This window comes from Eubalaena glacialis, chromosome 3 (assembly GCF_028564815.1).
Source record: "Eubalaena glacialis isolate mEubGla1 chromosome 3, mEubGla1.1.hap2.+ XY, whole genome shotgun sequence".
NCBI lineage: Eukaryota > Metazoa > Chordata > Mammalia > Artiodactyla > Balaenidae > Eubalaena > Eubalaena glacialis.
Window position 1 is genome coordinate 140,987,754 of NC_083718.1, and position 15,865 is coordinate 141,003,618.

A 15,865-nucleotide genomic window follows, 5' to 3' on the forward strand; every position below is an offset into this window, starting at 1 on the left:
ACATTAAAAAATAAAATAGAAGAACCCATATTTAGCCAAATCTGCCCTACTGCCTCCCATAATTATTAGTTTAATGTCTTTGTTGCCTGCTGTATTGTAGCTAAGGTGAGGTTAGAGAAACTGTCCCATTTGTCTGTTTCTGTCTCTTCAGCACCATCCCTCCCTATTTTTGGAATGAATAAATAAACTGAAGAAGTGAATGAAGGTTAAATAAAGTTTTCCCACTTAAATCTCTTGTTAGAATTAGGATTCATTTGACAGTTCATGTTCTCCCATAGGATAAACTTCTCCCTGACTCTGCTTCCCTGCCTCCCCCTCTCCTTCTTTTCCATCATCTCATAACTATCTAGGTAAGGCTTGCTTCTTATGTTGAAATAATTGTGAAAGGCACTGGTATGCAAAGATAAAAAAGACACAGTCCCTGCCCTCAAGGAGCTTGGAGCCTTTTTGATGTGTTGTTATAATTACTAACAGCTAACATTTACAGAGTTCTTTCTTTGTGTCAGGCACTGCATTAAGCACTTTATTGTGCATTTATCTTTTAAAATCTTCAGTTTAGTATGTTGGGTACTATTTTATTCTCATTTTACAGGTAAGGATATTCAAGCTTAAAGAAGTTAAATGGTTCAAAATCCCATAGCTAGTAAGTATTGGAGTTGGGATTCAAACCTTGGTCAGAGACTATGCTCTAAGCCACTGTGCTAAAAGACCTCTTTTAGAGCCTGGGATGACCTATTGCACATTATGCAAAATTAGATAAAGTGTCATCCTTAAAATGAATAACTGGTCAGATATTAATATTTTAAAAATAATAAAGGGAAGTGTGATCTGTCTCCTTAACTAAATCCTCCAAAGAACTATTTCTTAGCCCACTTACTTTATGCCTATTTCTAACGTGTGTGTATGTATATATATATTTCATATTTGTATTTATACATATAAAATCTAAAAGGTATACAGATGGCAGTTCTGAGATCCTAAGTCACATACTTGTTTTAAGCCTGGTAGATACATGATTGACCATTTCACGTTGATCAGTTTTATTCTTTTCAAAAGCACAGTTACCCTTGAAACCTTAACTATTACCATGAAGATTCCACTAATTCAGTTATTTTGCTGATATCTTCCTGTCCTGAGGGTGTTTATCTTCCCTTCATTCCCTCACCCAGCCCCCAATAGCTCCCCTCCTTCCCCCATTCCACTCTTTGTGTGTAAGTTTCCCTTAGGAATTTACGGAGCAAGATTGTACCAACTTTCCCCACTTATTTTCTTTAAGTAATGATTTTCCAACTCGTCTCTTCTCTTGTCTTCTTCATCCTTCTTCTCTAGATGTAAGTTTTATTTTTCACAAATGTTTTGAGTTCCTCTCCTGAGATTCCTTGCCTCTCTTCCACTCAAGAAAGTGTTAGTTGTCATTTAATTCTGGAGAACGATGTTGCAATATGCTTATTCTTCATATCTAATTTCAAGCATTGCTTTCTTTCAAAAATACTAAGTAGAAGTATCAAATAATATGAAGTTCAAAATAATGATCTATTTGACATAATTTTTGAATAACTTGTCATCTCAAACAGTATCTGTAAAACTGCATTAACTTTTTTTCTAATCTGACTTTCCCTCCTGACTTTCCTCTTTCTGTCAGGTGGTATTCTGCAGTGGTTGAAGACATGGACTTGGTGTCAGACACATGCAGGTTCAAATCCAGTCTCTGCCAGTTGCTCCTGGGCCGTCTTGCACCTTGTGTTACCCTCTCTGTGCCTTAATTGGCTCACCTATAAAATGAGGATGATAATACTTGTACTGTATGGCTAAAAATTGATACATACTTAATCTAAGTACTTTTAACGATAATATTTAATCTTTGTAATGACCCTGTGAAGAGAGTAGTCACATTGTAGAGTTAAAAACTGAGCCACAGAGAAGTTAATATAGGTAATCATAAGGGTAGTATTTATAGATTTGTATTTTTTTCAATTTAACACTATAGCACAAGCATTTTTCATGTTGACATAATTTGTAATGGCTTTGTAAATATATGTTTTAATGGTGACATACTATTTCATTGTGTGGTTATGCCTTAATTTACTTAGCTATTGACTTATTATCAAATATTTGGATTGTTTTGGATTTTTCTCTATGGTAAATACTATTGTGATGAACATATTTGGACATATGGGTTCTTCCATAATTCTGATAATTTCTTTGTCACAGATTCAAGATGAAGAATTAGAGTCCAAGGGCAAAACCACTTTTTAAGGCTTTTTCTGCCTATTGCTACGCTTGTTTTCCAAAAGGTTGTATAAATTTACACTCCCATTAGCATGCGAGCGTCTGTTTTACTGCAGTCTCCCCAGGTCTAAGTCATTGTGTAAAGAGCAAAAAACAAAGGTTAAAAACCCTGTAATGCAGACTGTCTTTCACACTACCTCAAAGAATGGGTAGTCTTTTCTACATTGTCAGCCAGCTTGCATTGGCCTAATCATTCCCGCCAGCTTCATCTTGAGCTACCAGATAATGGTCAGATGTAATTTAACCTCACCAGAAGAGTCTTGACAGTAAGGACTATGCCTCTGTTATCAGGTGGACAATTAAGGCCTTTATTTGACAAAGTTCAGCTAAATTGAGTAGATTTTTAAAAACCAAGGTATAATTCATAAAATAGAATGTTCGCAGGTATCCTAACTGCATTCTTAGGCTGAGATGTAATGAACATTTGCTGCTTTGGACAGAACGGAGTCTGTGGAAGAGTATCTCCATGAGTTTCTTTTCAGAAAAAAGAAACAACTTTTTCAGGAAGATGATGTTAATTTATTATGTTCCCAAGTATGGGTTCTGTGCCGAGAATTCACTTTCTTCCACATCCTAGCTTTGTGGTCTTGGACAAGCTTAAATCTTGACACATCTCTATTTTCTCATCTGTAAAATGGGGATAATAATAGCTATCACTTAGGTCTTTTTAAAAATAGAGATAAGATGTGTGAATTCTTATTGCAGGTGCTCAAGTCATGGTTCATTGCATGACTGAATTTCTGTTGCTTTTATAAAGGAATTGTTAGGATTAAAAAAATTTTTTTTTCTGAAGTCATTTTTGTCTAGACTAGATGTTAGTTGATTTTTGGCTTTGAAATCAGAAGGGCTGTTAATTAGACTAGATTAAATATCTAGACTTTTAATATCCCCAGGGCCACTGCTCATACTTCCAAAGAGAAAGCACAAATTAACTCAGGAATGGTGCTCTCAGATTTGTGTTTGCAGTACAATGCTTATAATAAAAACACCTATTACATGAAGAAAATTCCACAGCTCAAGAAAGAAAACCTATGGAGTTCTGGTGTCTGAAGCATGCGTCGGGGCATAGTACCCTACTTTGACTTCTTGGCACTTTATGTAAAGCAAGTACATGCTTTCAAGAAAAACTGGTGATCTACCTACAGACACCCCTAACTTTTTCATTTATTTTTTTATGTGTGAGTTTGTTTTATCCTCTGCCTTTTCAGTCAGAAAGGAGAGTAGATGTTCCAGGATGCAAGAGAATGTCCATGATAATAATGACCACCATTTACAAAAAAAAAGACTGGAAAGAAATAAACCAAGATGCAACAATAGCTTACATTTACTGAGAGCCTATAAGATGCCAAGTCCTATGTTTAAGCACTTTTCATACCGCATCTTTACAATAACCAATGAAGAAAGTATTACTGTTATTCTCATTTTACAGAGGAGAAAACTGAGCCTTGGACTGTGTGACTTGTCCAAAGCAAGTGTGTATGAGATCTGGAATTTAAGGCCATCTTATGGACCTGATTTCTTGGGTCTCCCCTAGATCTCTGAACATGAATTTTTTTAAATTTTTGATAAATAATAACTTCTATTATATTTAAGTAGTCTCCATTTTACTTACTGTCTCTATTAGAAATGATGATGTAATTTTGAGTTTTTTTACCTGAATTTATTGACATCACATGGTGTTTCTCCTGTGATTTCTTTTTTTAAAAATTTTTATTGGAGTATAGTTGATTTAAAATGCTGTGCTAGTTTCTGCTGTGCAGCAAAGTGAATCAGTTATACATACACATATATCCTGAGTGTGAAATTTTTAAGATCTAGCAGGTAGCATGAAAAATGTGACTAAAGGAAGAAAATGTCATAGAAATCAAGAGCAGGAAGGAACAACTTATAGACTATCCAGACTAACCAAACTTTCTCTGTATCATTGTGGAAACTAAGGGACAGGGATGCAATTTTCCAGAGGTCACACAACCTACTCTGTCACCAAGTGAAGACACATATTGCTATCATTTGTTGTAAGCTTTTAAAAACCTTTTATTATGAAAAATTTCAACCATACACAAAAGTAAAGAGAATACCATAATGAACCACCTATCATTCAGTTTTACAGTTACCCACATTTTGCTATTCTTGTTAACTTCTTTTCTTTTGATAGTTCTCTTTTAGCTCTTAAGTGAGAAGGGGAATTTAAAAGTAACTAGAAATACTCATGAATTCTTTCTATCTTAGTTTCAGCTTTAAACAAAATACCAGGATGAGAACATTTATGTTGCTACCGACTAATATTCCATATCCAATGATAATCCCCCCCTCCAAAGCCAACTGAGGCAGAAGAAAGAGATCTTGGAGTGGGAAGAATAATTAGTTTTGTAACTTTAGCTCATCACAGTCACATTTGCTGTTAAATGGCTTGCTTTTTAGTAAAGTTCTCATTGGACTTGTTTCCCTGTTTGATCTGCTACACCCCTCCACCTCCCAAAGGAGGTACATTTTAACAAACCTCTTCAAGCTAGGACATTCAAAAGATCAAAGAAAAGATGCCAGAATCCATCCGTTACGTTAGCTTTTTATGAACAATGGTTCCCAAACATCTTTCTGCTGAAAATCCTATTATTTTTTTTAATAGTAACATTTTTATTATTTCACATTCACTAAGCACGAACAATTAGCTAGGCATCAGTTAAGAACAAAGAAAATCTGTTTCAGCAATTAGGTGCTCAAGGCCCAATTCTCATGCCCCTCTGCCCTCTCTGTGTCATTTCTGTGCCCAGTATTTGTCTTTGAAGTTAAATGTGCCTGATCCACAGAAGAGAACTTCAGGGAAATGGACAGAGCTGAGCATGGACTGCCAGATACCAGAGGGTCAGCAGTGTCTTTAGGAGTGTCTTTAAGTGGTCGCTTGGCTCTCCCAGAGTCAAGGGATAGCATCACTGCCCTTGAGGAGGGCAGAAGGAGTAATGAGAGGGAGAGAGAGAGAGAGGATAGGAAGCTGGAGTAGTTCCTTTTAAAAATCAGTAAAGCTCTAGACCTAGAAATTTATCTCAGAAGAGTCAGATAGGAGGAAAAGGATCCATGCTCAAAATGCCAAAAGGAAGCCCAGCAGATTGATTCTGTGCAGCCAATATCAATCATGCAGATAGATTTTGCCACAAAATGGTCCAATGTTCCTTTTTTCCCCCCTTTTGCTGACGTAAGCATCCAGATGGTGCATGAACAGTGAAGAATGGGTGGATATTTTAAGACATCTTAACTAAAGTAGGGATGCCGATGCTAAGTATGAATTTCCCAGTTCTCCTTTCTCTGTACACATGAAATAAAATTCCTGTACTGAACTGCCAAGAAGTATCTGTTTCAATGGAACTTTGTGTTGTGCTATTAAATCAAAGTTTGAGTATTTCTTTGAGAAAAGAAGGTCTTGAAACTAATTACTTTCCCTTGATAGGGTCTATTTTTGTAGGAGCACATTTAGGTGATTTTAATGTATTAATAATCTACTAAGTGCTTTGGACTCGTTTTAATATTTCACAATTAAAATTTTTTTAAACTTTCTAAGGTTATAAAAGTAATATATGACCATTGAGGAAAGTTTGGAAAATATATGAAAACATAAAGAAGAAATTAATCACCTATACGTCTACCTCCCCAAAATAACCACTGATAGCATCTTGGTTTATTTCTTTCCAGTCTTTTTTTTGTAAATAAATAATCATGCTCTCATAATTTAGTTATTTATTTTCTTGTCATTGGAGCTTTAATTTACCAAGTGTGAAAGAAATAATACATAATTTAGGTCAGGTAAAAAATATTAAAATATAGGCTAGAATTTATAGGATTGATTTTGTAATTTTAAAGCATCAATGGTGAAATTGTGAAGTCTATTGTCCTAAGACATGTTATAATTCCCTTTAATCAGCAACAATGGCTAAAACATGTGATCTAAAATTGTACCATTTGCTTACAAACAGAAAAAAGAGGAAACAAAGAGAAACTATATGGACTTGCAGGCCATAAGAAAGCCTTGTGTTACTTAGCATTTAAAATTGTCAAAGATAGAAATTAAAAGTACAAAAGTTGAAGCATTGGTGACCACAGCAAGGCCTCCAGACATGAGTCAGCCACAAAAAATGCTCAAACTCATTTAAAAAGCTCTTTGTCATGGTCCAAAAAAACAACATTTTTAGTGTTTTCCTTTGACTTCACATCCCGCTATTGCAAGTACATGGCTAATTATTATCTGAATGATATCTATTATTCCTGTGTCCTAACCGGATATGATCCAAATATGGCCACAAACACATTATACTGTGTAGCAAAATCAAAAGAATAAGATAATTCTGTTTTTAAGGGTTAATGGTATTTTCACTCCTCCTCAGTTTGAATCACGGACAATAGCTCTACTGTTGTCTATTCTAGGCAGCTGTGCAGAATAGTAAAGATTTGGAGATCTTTGTAGGCAGGAGAAAAATTAAGCCTTTGTATACTTTTTGTTCAGTATATTCTACCCAACACCCATATGTAAGAGTTGGACTTGGGAGTTGCAACAGGCTAAGGAAAGTTTGCACAGATAAACAGAGTTATTCTAAATTCTGTGCCTACTAAGCTCTGAATCACAAAGTGGAATTGCAAATCTTCTAGAAATTATATATTAAAAAATCCTTTCTCTTATTCGGCCCACTGTATTCTGTGGGTTTCATTTATTTTTGAATAATGAACATGTGAAACAGAATTAGCTGAAAAGTTAGCAATTACCTCATCATTTTCAGTTCTCAAACAGTTACTGTTCTTAAGTGTCTGAGAAGTGGAGTGGTCTTGTGAAAGGACATATCCATATATAGAAGGAAAAGCAAAAATATCAGTATAGTTTTAGAGATCTAAAAAATGGATTCCAAATAATTGGTTACTGTGGCCACAATTGAAAAGGTACAATTAAAATCACTGGTGCTTCCATTTGGGTTCCCAGGATGTACTGTTATGTACCTTTCTTTATGTCTCTTATGCTTGGTATGAGAGCAAACTATCCTAACACACATACAACTGGGAAGAGTGATCCAGGGTGACAAGGAGGTGGAAAATGGGATAGGAAATATCATTAGGATCTAGGATTTTATTCCATTTATCACTTTGGAAATCATTTCTAAGGAAGATTTTAAAATCCGAATGCCCTTTCTTATCTTACCCTTGTAATTTTTGGGAAAGGAATAATAATAATAGGTACCAATTATTGAGCACCTAATATGTGTCAGGCACTCCTTTTTTAGTATCTCATTTAATCATCACAGCAACTCCACAGTAAGTCAAATGCTTACCATGGCTAAAAAGGCCCAATATAATTTTTGGCCCCAGTGACCCCTCTGCTCTCACCTCCCACTACTCTCCTCTTTTTTTTTTTTTTTTAATTAATTTATTTAATTTATTTATTTTTGGCTGCATTGGGTCTTCGTTGCTGCGCGCAGGCTTTCTCTAATTGCGGTGAGCGGGGGCCACTCTTCGCTGAGGTACGCAGGCTTCTCATTGCCAGGGCTTCTCTTGTTGCGAAGCACGGGCTCCAGGCGCGCGGGCTTCAGTAGTTGTGGCACGCGGGCTCTGTAGTTGTGGCTCGCGGGCTCTAGAGCGCAGGCTCAGTAGTTGTGGCACACAGGCTTAGTTGCTCCGCGGCATGTGGGATCTTCCCGGACCAGGGCTCGAACCCGTGTCCCCTGCATTGGCAGGCGGATTCTTAACCACTGTGCCACCAGGGAAGCCCTACTCTCCTCTTAAATAAACCATCCCAGTTGTGCTGGCCTCCTTATTCCACACATACAACATATACGCTCCCACTGCAGGGACTTCATACTTATTGTTCCCGTAGCCTGGAATGTTCTTCCCCCCAAATATCTGAATGGTTTGCTCCCTCACTTAATTCGGGTCTCTGCTCAAACTTCAACTCATCAGTAAATCCTTCCCTGATAGTCACAAAAGAACTAGCAGCCCTTGTCACTTTGTCCCCTTACCCTGCTTTATTCTTCTTCATAACGTTTATCACCACTAACCTTGTCTCTCATTGCCTGTAAGAATGTAAGCTCCTTGAGAATTTACAGAATTATTTGAGAAGTAGCCTTTGTCTACTCTTTTTTCCCCCACTGATTTATTCCCAATGCTCAGAACCATGCCGGACACATATTAGGCATTGATTATATTTGTTGAATGAAGGGATGAATGAAGAAACTGAATCTCAAGCTGGTTAAATAACTTGCCCAAGAATACACAGTACAGGGCAGAGCCAAGATTAGAACCTGTGTCCTTCTGGTGGCAGGTGGCAGACAGGATGTGACAATGGAATTGAGTTTCAAAAGATAAGTAGACTTATATAGTAGTCTTCTGCTATTGTTGAAATGATGTTGCCTACTTGTAGCTTTCACATCACCATTCCTTTTTAATATTTTTATTCCACTTAGGAATAAATCTTATTATTGCAGGGATGACGAATCACATGATACCATAAGGATAGCTAACCAACTTCTTACCTCATAATCTTTTTCCAGTCTATCCACTCAGTGGGCAATGGTTCCTGGCATTTAAACCTGTGACCCAGGTATGAAACTTGGCATGAGAGGGGGACTCGGTGTACTCTCACTGTTCAGAGACATGGTTCATAGCTACATGTTCAGATCAGCTTCTTATTCCATGTGAAGCACTTAGGCCCACACCTGGCCCTCAGTCTCAATAAATAATAATTATTATTAGCATTACAGTTCCTTGAACCATGTTCATGCATCAACTCTGCTGTCTCTGATGCCTTGGACAAACCCTGTGTTATGCCAGTCCTTGGCACCTGTTACCTGTGGGCAGTTGCTCTAAACTGGTTTGCTCTAACCTCTAACGTGGACACAGGGGAATCCTGAACTCCTGTTTATAACATCTCCACAGATATTTTATCAGCCTTTGGGCAAATTGCATCCATGTGTGGTCTTCGAGAAAACTTATGGCTTATTTCGCTAAACACTTTTGTTTAATCCACAGAAATATACATCCCATATTTCTCTACTGGCAGGTTGGATGATTTGCTTCAGCTCTTTAAACCACAGGTTTCCCTGTATATAACATGGAAATAATAATGTTATTATTATTGTAGTAACAGGAGGAGTTAGAAATGGTATACTGTACATACTTCAAAATTATGTTGAAACATATTGGCATATATGTTGAAATTATTATTATTTTGTTGTTGTGATGAGGAGACTGGTGATGAAAATGCTGCTGCCGTCTCAAGTAATGTTGGGAAACAACACTCCTGATATTCTTCCTCTGTCCTTTGAATTATGTCCTAATTAACACTTTTCTACTTCTTCCTCTTCTCCCTTATTCCAATAGAAGCTGCACAGGAAGTTCCTGCAGGCAATGCTTGGGGCCAAGAAGGGCTCAGCCGTGTAATCCTCAGACCCAGGAGAGCATGGCCCCGCTACATCTGTGATCATGCAGGTCATGCTGCGAGCTGTGGATATTTCCTTTTTTGCTTCAAACAGCTCTGTAAACAACTCCAATGTCTTTGATCTCTCTTTTAGCACCACCTTAGACCATCTGTTGTTAGGCTGTAAGCCCATTACTACTTTCTGTTCTGTTTGCTTCTAAAATGCTCTAAGGGGTCTATGGTGCACAGGGAGGCCTTAGAGATCAGGAACCGTGCCTCATCCTTCCCCAGCACAAAGCACAGTGCCTGGAGGGAGAAGATGCTTGCAATGGGTGTTTGTGTTCTTGCTGAACTTTTCTTTCCACTTCCATCACCCTGCTCTACCTACACCTATTTCTATCAGCTGACTTTTGTACAGACATTTCACCTCTGCTTGATTTTTTCCTCCTTGTGTTTATTCCACTAGGCTTACATTTTCCTCTTTAAAATCTATGCACTCAGTTGAATGCTTTAGCTGTTGGAAATATGGTCATTAGAGATTTTAGGAACTTTCTCAATAGTATATTTTACCCTGTTACTACCCTCTTTGGCATCTTAAATAGGGAACAGAGCTTCCCTCCCTTTGAGCACTGCTTTTTATCAGATATTAAATTTCTTCCTTTTTTTAAAAAATAGGGATTTGCACCTCCTTCATATATTTCTGGCAAATTTCCCAGGCTGTGGGAAATTAATTTTGGCCATTACCCTAGAAAGAAAGGGAACTATCTTTCACTTTACATGCATAATCTCTGTTTTTTTTCTTGTATCTAAATCCTATTAATTCTACTAGCCCACTTCCACTTTTGTTTTAATAATAATAACTAACATTTATGTAATGCTTTACAGTGTAAAAGTATTTTCACATCCACTCTTTCATTTGAGCCTAACAACTCTATATGATGGCAGAGGTGGTACATTATTATTCCAGTTTCACAGATGAGAAAAAACAACCACACCCCATAGAGTTAAAGTAATTTATCTTGGGTCACATAGCTTAAAAGCATTAGAACCTTGGACTTGAACCCAGCTTTCTCAATCCAAATTCTGTTTGTTTCCTACTGTTTCACACCATGTATATCTAGAAAGGCTCTTACAGACTAGTTCTAAAGGTGTAGCTTCAAAGGTCAGCTCGGTTATTTTCCATCTTGTTTTCCCTTTTTTAAATTGTTTTTGAAATCCATTCAAACCCACTTCTTAGCCATGATACTGGTTTTTTGTCTTTGCAGCCACATCTCCACTCTTTCCCTTGCCTCAGCACTCAGCTAAGAAAGTCCACCCTCCAGGAAAGCGTCTCTGACTCTTCAGATTGGATTACGTGGCCCTGCTTAGAGCACCCAGTGCACCCCAGTACGTCCCACACATCCCCATAGGTCTAAGTAATTGTCCTTTTCCTTATCAGCAACTGCAATTACTGGATGATGAACTGTGTCAGGGTAGGAGCCAGCCCATCATTTCCACCTTTGTGACCCCAGAGTCTAGCACTTTGCCTGGCACACAGTAGGTATTAGCAAGTATTTATGGAATGAAAAATAATTAGTGACAAGAAGAGTAGAAAGGTTCTCTTGGTAGCTAACCAGAAGAGATCCCAAGGGGGTCTTGTTTTGTTTCATGTGTTTGGGGGGGTGCCTTGTGCAGGGTGCAAGCATGGAACAGAGCATACGATTATATGAAGGGACAAGTCATCACAATGCCATTTCTCTCAAGTACAAAAAATAGCCCTGTGACGTTTCTTATAAAGGAGAAAGAGTATATTCAGCAGTGAACTATTTCTTTTCTTTAATTGTTGATGATTATTCTTCAGGGTCTGTGGCTATAGGTCATGTTCTTGTAATTTTTCTTATGAAAAGCAGAAGTGTTTAAAAAACAAGTAAACATACTGGTTTTATAAAGTAAGAACAATGGTTTATGAAATTTTGCATCTCTCTGAAACAATCTTAGAAATACTGATGTACCAGATTACTAGAAAACAGTGGATACTTTTGAATTCATGTATCAGATATTGACTGACTTAAATCTGACCAGTGATGTGTAATCTGAGTTGATAGTGAAATCTTAAATGAAGAACAGAAAGTGTTAATACCACATTTGAGTGTTTCAATTCATCTAGCTGACCCAAGATATCATTATCTTTAATGCTGTGTTTGTGTCTCTATAATTAAGGTTGCATTTGGATTTTTTATAACAAAATCCTATTTCTAGAGGTGTATGACTCCATTACAAAAATCGCTTTTGGCATACTTGGTCTTTGCCTGTGGAAACAAACAAACAAACCTCAGTCCAACCACTGGCTGAACTGAGAATGGAAAAGGAAAACACTTGCTTCTAGTTATTACTACTTTTTTTTTAGCATCTTAAACAAAACAGTGGCCACAGGGTATGAAAAGCCTGAATATAAAATAATGCTATTGAGTTTTGTGTGTGGAATTATTAATTTCTTGATATCTCTTGGAAACTCTTCCCTCTGTTAAAACCAGGTTCAAGCGTCTGCTCCCAGTTTTGCCTTCACCTACCTTCATTTCCTTTTGTCATTTGAATGCACTTGCTGTTTGGGAATGGAAATTCCTTGGACAAGAGCCTCAAGTGACATCAGAAATGAAAAGGAGAGCCAAGTTCTCTTCTGTGTGAGGAGAAAGGACATGACTTCTCATGTGAGGATATATTTCAGATCCACCATGATAATAAGGCCAAAGCATATTAATTCACCTTTACAAATAATTCCCTCTGTCCTTCCAGGACTGTTTCCTAGAAGCCAGATCTTTTCAGAAAATGCCTTTGCTTCCCTCAAGTGGAAGATGCTGGGCCTTCCCTGCCCCATACAGAGAAGGACTTTGCTCAGGCACCAAAAGCACCTGAGGCTCTGTCTAAGGACGGGAAGCAGAGACCTCTGACAGAGCTACAGCCAGTGAACTTCACTGGGCCTCCAAGTTGGCCTGGGCAGCTATGAAACAAACTTGCATTTGACCTTAAGGGACCTGGTACAGTGGATGACCCTGAGGTTTGCTTTCCTTTTTCCCTGGGAAAAGTGCTGCTTTGCTGCCTGCGCTGTTCCTTTGGAGTCCCCTCTCCACAAGCTTCATCTTTATCGGACTGACTCCTACTGGTTCTCACAACTCTTCTCAAGCTTCATCTTTCTTAGAAGCCTTTGCTGATCCCCTTTCACAGCTCTATCTCCATTCCCATCATATTGCGTTTGTTACCATGCCTGCCACTCTCACAGACTATGAGCAACCTGACATCTAACACAGTGCCCAGCACATAGTAGGTATCCAGCAAATGGCTGTAGAATGAATTATTGAATAAATGAGCTGAATTTAAGTTAGTTTAACATGACACCAATATATTTAACTGTTGATACCTTTGGCAAAAAGAATCCTCTTTCATTGAATTGCCTCAGGAGACCAATACAAATGGTCCCCTATAAACATTAGATCTAAGATCGAACTGTCTAAAATCTCCATTCTATGCCATGAGGTTCCTTAGAAATATCACCCTTGCTACTTACTGCCACTTATGGGGGAAAGCACGCTCAGGAAGTAGATACCTGGTCCTGAATGCACTTCCCTGATGAATTGTTTTAAAAATAGCAGGTTTTAGCAAAAATGATAGCTGATATAACCTCTATTACTTTGTAGAAAATGAAGATTTGGGCAAATACACTAAACTGGTCTAAACAACTACTGTTAAAAGTGTTAATCTTCTGTGTAACTGAGGATGGTCCTCTCAGTATGAGGTACTTACATCAGTCTGCATAGACAAGTCTAGATTTCTATAGCTCATTAAAAGTACTGGTTTATTTACCTGGAAATGCTCACAAAGGAAGTCAAGGGAATTGTTACACTAAGTATTCCAAAATGAAAGAAGGATCTCTTTAGAATCCAACAGTTCTTTCTGAGACGGACTGCAGAGCATTTGTTGGGATTTTGTAATTGACACTGAGCGATCATAGGTTTACTGTTTTCAGATTATTAGGGATTCATTAATGGAATTGTTTATTCTGACAACTTGGAAAAAGAAGGCCTATACAGTAAGAAAGAAGTTTCACAGGTGCTACAATGACCCATTTTACTTTGGTGCTGTAGGACAAGTGCTAACTTTCCTTATGCATGACATCTTCTCTTATTTGTTTTATTTATGAAGAGTTTCTATCTCTGGATGAAAATTCTGATGGGCAAAACTGTAGTGTCTGGCCCGTAGTAGGGACTCAAGAGTATTTTGTTTACTTGAATGTTGAGACGGTAATTCAAAAAGACTTTCACTGTTGTAATCTGCTGTTTTAACACCTCTTTGATATCTATTAATTTAGGCTTATTGCCATTAATATGCTTATTAAGCATATTAATGGTCAATAAAAATAGCACATATTTTATCATACTTTCCAGTTATAAAAATGTTTCTACAAACATTAACTAATGATATACAATAATTCTATGAAGTAGACAGACAGATTTTATTATCTTTATTTCTCAGATGAGGAAATGGAGGCTTAAAAGTTCAAATGACTGACTTACATAAGATTCATCCTATGTAACAACATCTTTAGCTCACAAGACTCATTATTTTATATCAAAGAAAAACAACCGGCATGTTTTGAGTAATACCTTTTATTGGATTAACTGCACAATATTGACAGAGAGGCTTCTCTGCCTACAGAAATCCTTTCCTCATAGTCAATCACTTATTGACCTGGAGGGGAGTTTTCTATATCCCCAAAGCTTATCTGTCAATATTCCACCATTAGTCCAATAAAAGGTATTACTTGAAACTTGACTCTATATTTTGTCTGACCAATAAAGGCAAGTAATTAAAAATATTGAGTTAGGATCCAAGACATATTGGGTATTGTGATGCTCTATTAGCTACATTCTTGAAAAATAATTTACTGCCTTACTATTAAAATAAAGTTTATTTGTTTTTTTTGGTTTCTTTTAAGTTGGTAATTTGGACTTTTCAGAACCAGGTATACTTCAGCATGCCCCATTCCTGGCCCCCTGTGCAGTTGGAGAGAGCACAGATGAGGTAGTAGGTGATGATGAAATAGGACCAAAGTGTAAACACGTTGAATCATTAGGATGGCAAGACAGGGTGGCTCCTTCGAGGAGGGAAAGGCAGAAACATGGAAGGGTCTTTAGTTCTATTGTGACTTAGCCAAAAGTGGGGTGATTTAGTTCTGTTTACCTACTTTACAAGGTTGTTGTTATTCAGAACCCAGAGGTCTGTGTAAGGCCTCCCTAGAGAAATGGGGTTTCACATGGGACACCTATATTATTAGTGCTCTTTGGGAACCTTGTAGCCACTGATCATTTCCACCCTCAGTCCACACTCAGAGAGCTCTACCCTGTGCTATAGGTGTAATGAATGATTAATTATTACACTAAAATATAAGCTCCATGGGGTTAGGATTTTTTACCTGATTTTTCGCTGCTGAATCCTAAGCACCTAGAACAGTTCCTAGCACACAGTAGGCACTCAATAAATATTTGTTGAGTGAATGAATGAATGAATAACAACTGATAGATTTGGAAAACTGAGGAGAAGGAGAAGAAGGAACTTCAGGCAGAAAGTACACAATTAACAAACTCTGGGGAGGGGAAATGTATGTTTGACGGACAGTAAGGAATCTACTCTAGTCTAGCTAACAGAGAAGACTTTTATCAGGAAGTATTGTTTGTTGTATGTAAAAGACCTCAAGCAATAATCATAACTTAAGTGCAGTACTTTCACAACACAACCTTAGTCTGTATCGCACATCTTAAAGGCCATCAGGCCAAGTAGAGAATTCTCGACTTTATTTTGTAAAGATCCTCACCCATGTCAAAAACCTAATAAAAGCAGAAGCCTCAAAGTTCTAGCGTCATCATTATTAATGATTGTGAGTCAAGATGGCAGCACCACGCTTCTCATGACTAATATATCCTTAGCACCCAGCAGGTGCTAATTTTTTTTAAATGAATGGATGAATATGTGTCAAGTATATTCACAGGCGACCATTGTAAGGATGCAATAAGACAACATAAGTAAAGTTCTTGCACAGTGCCTGGCATGGAGCTAGTGTCTGATAAATGATTAGCTCTAGTACTAACAATGACCCTGGACGGTAGTTGTATCACGTCAATTTTACAGATGAGAATGCAAGGCTCAGAGAGGGTAAGT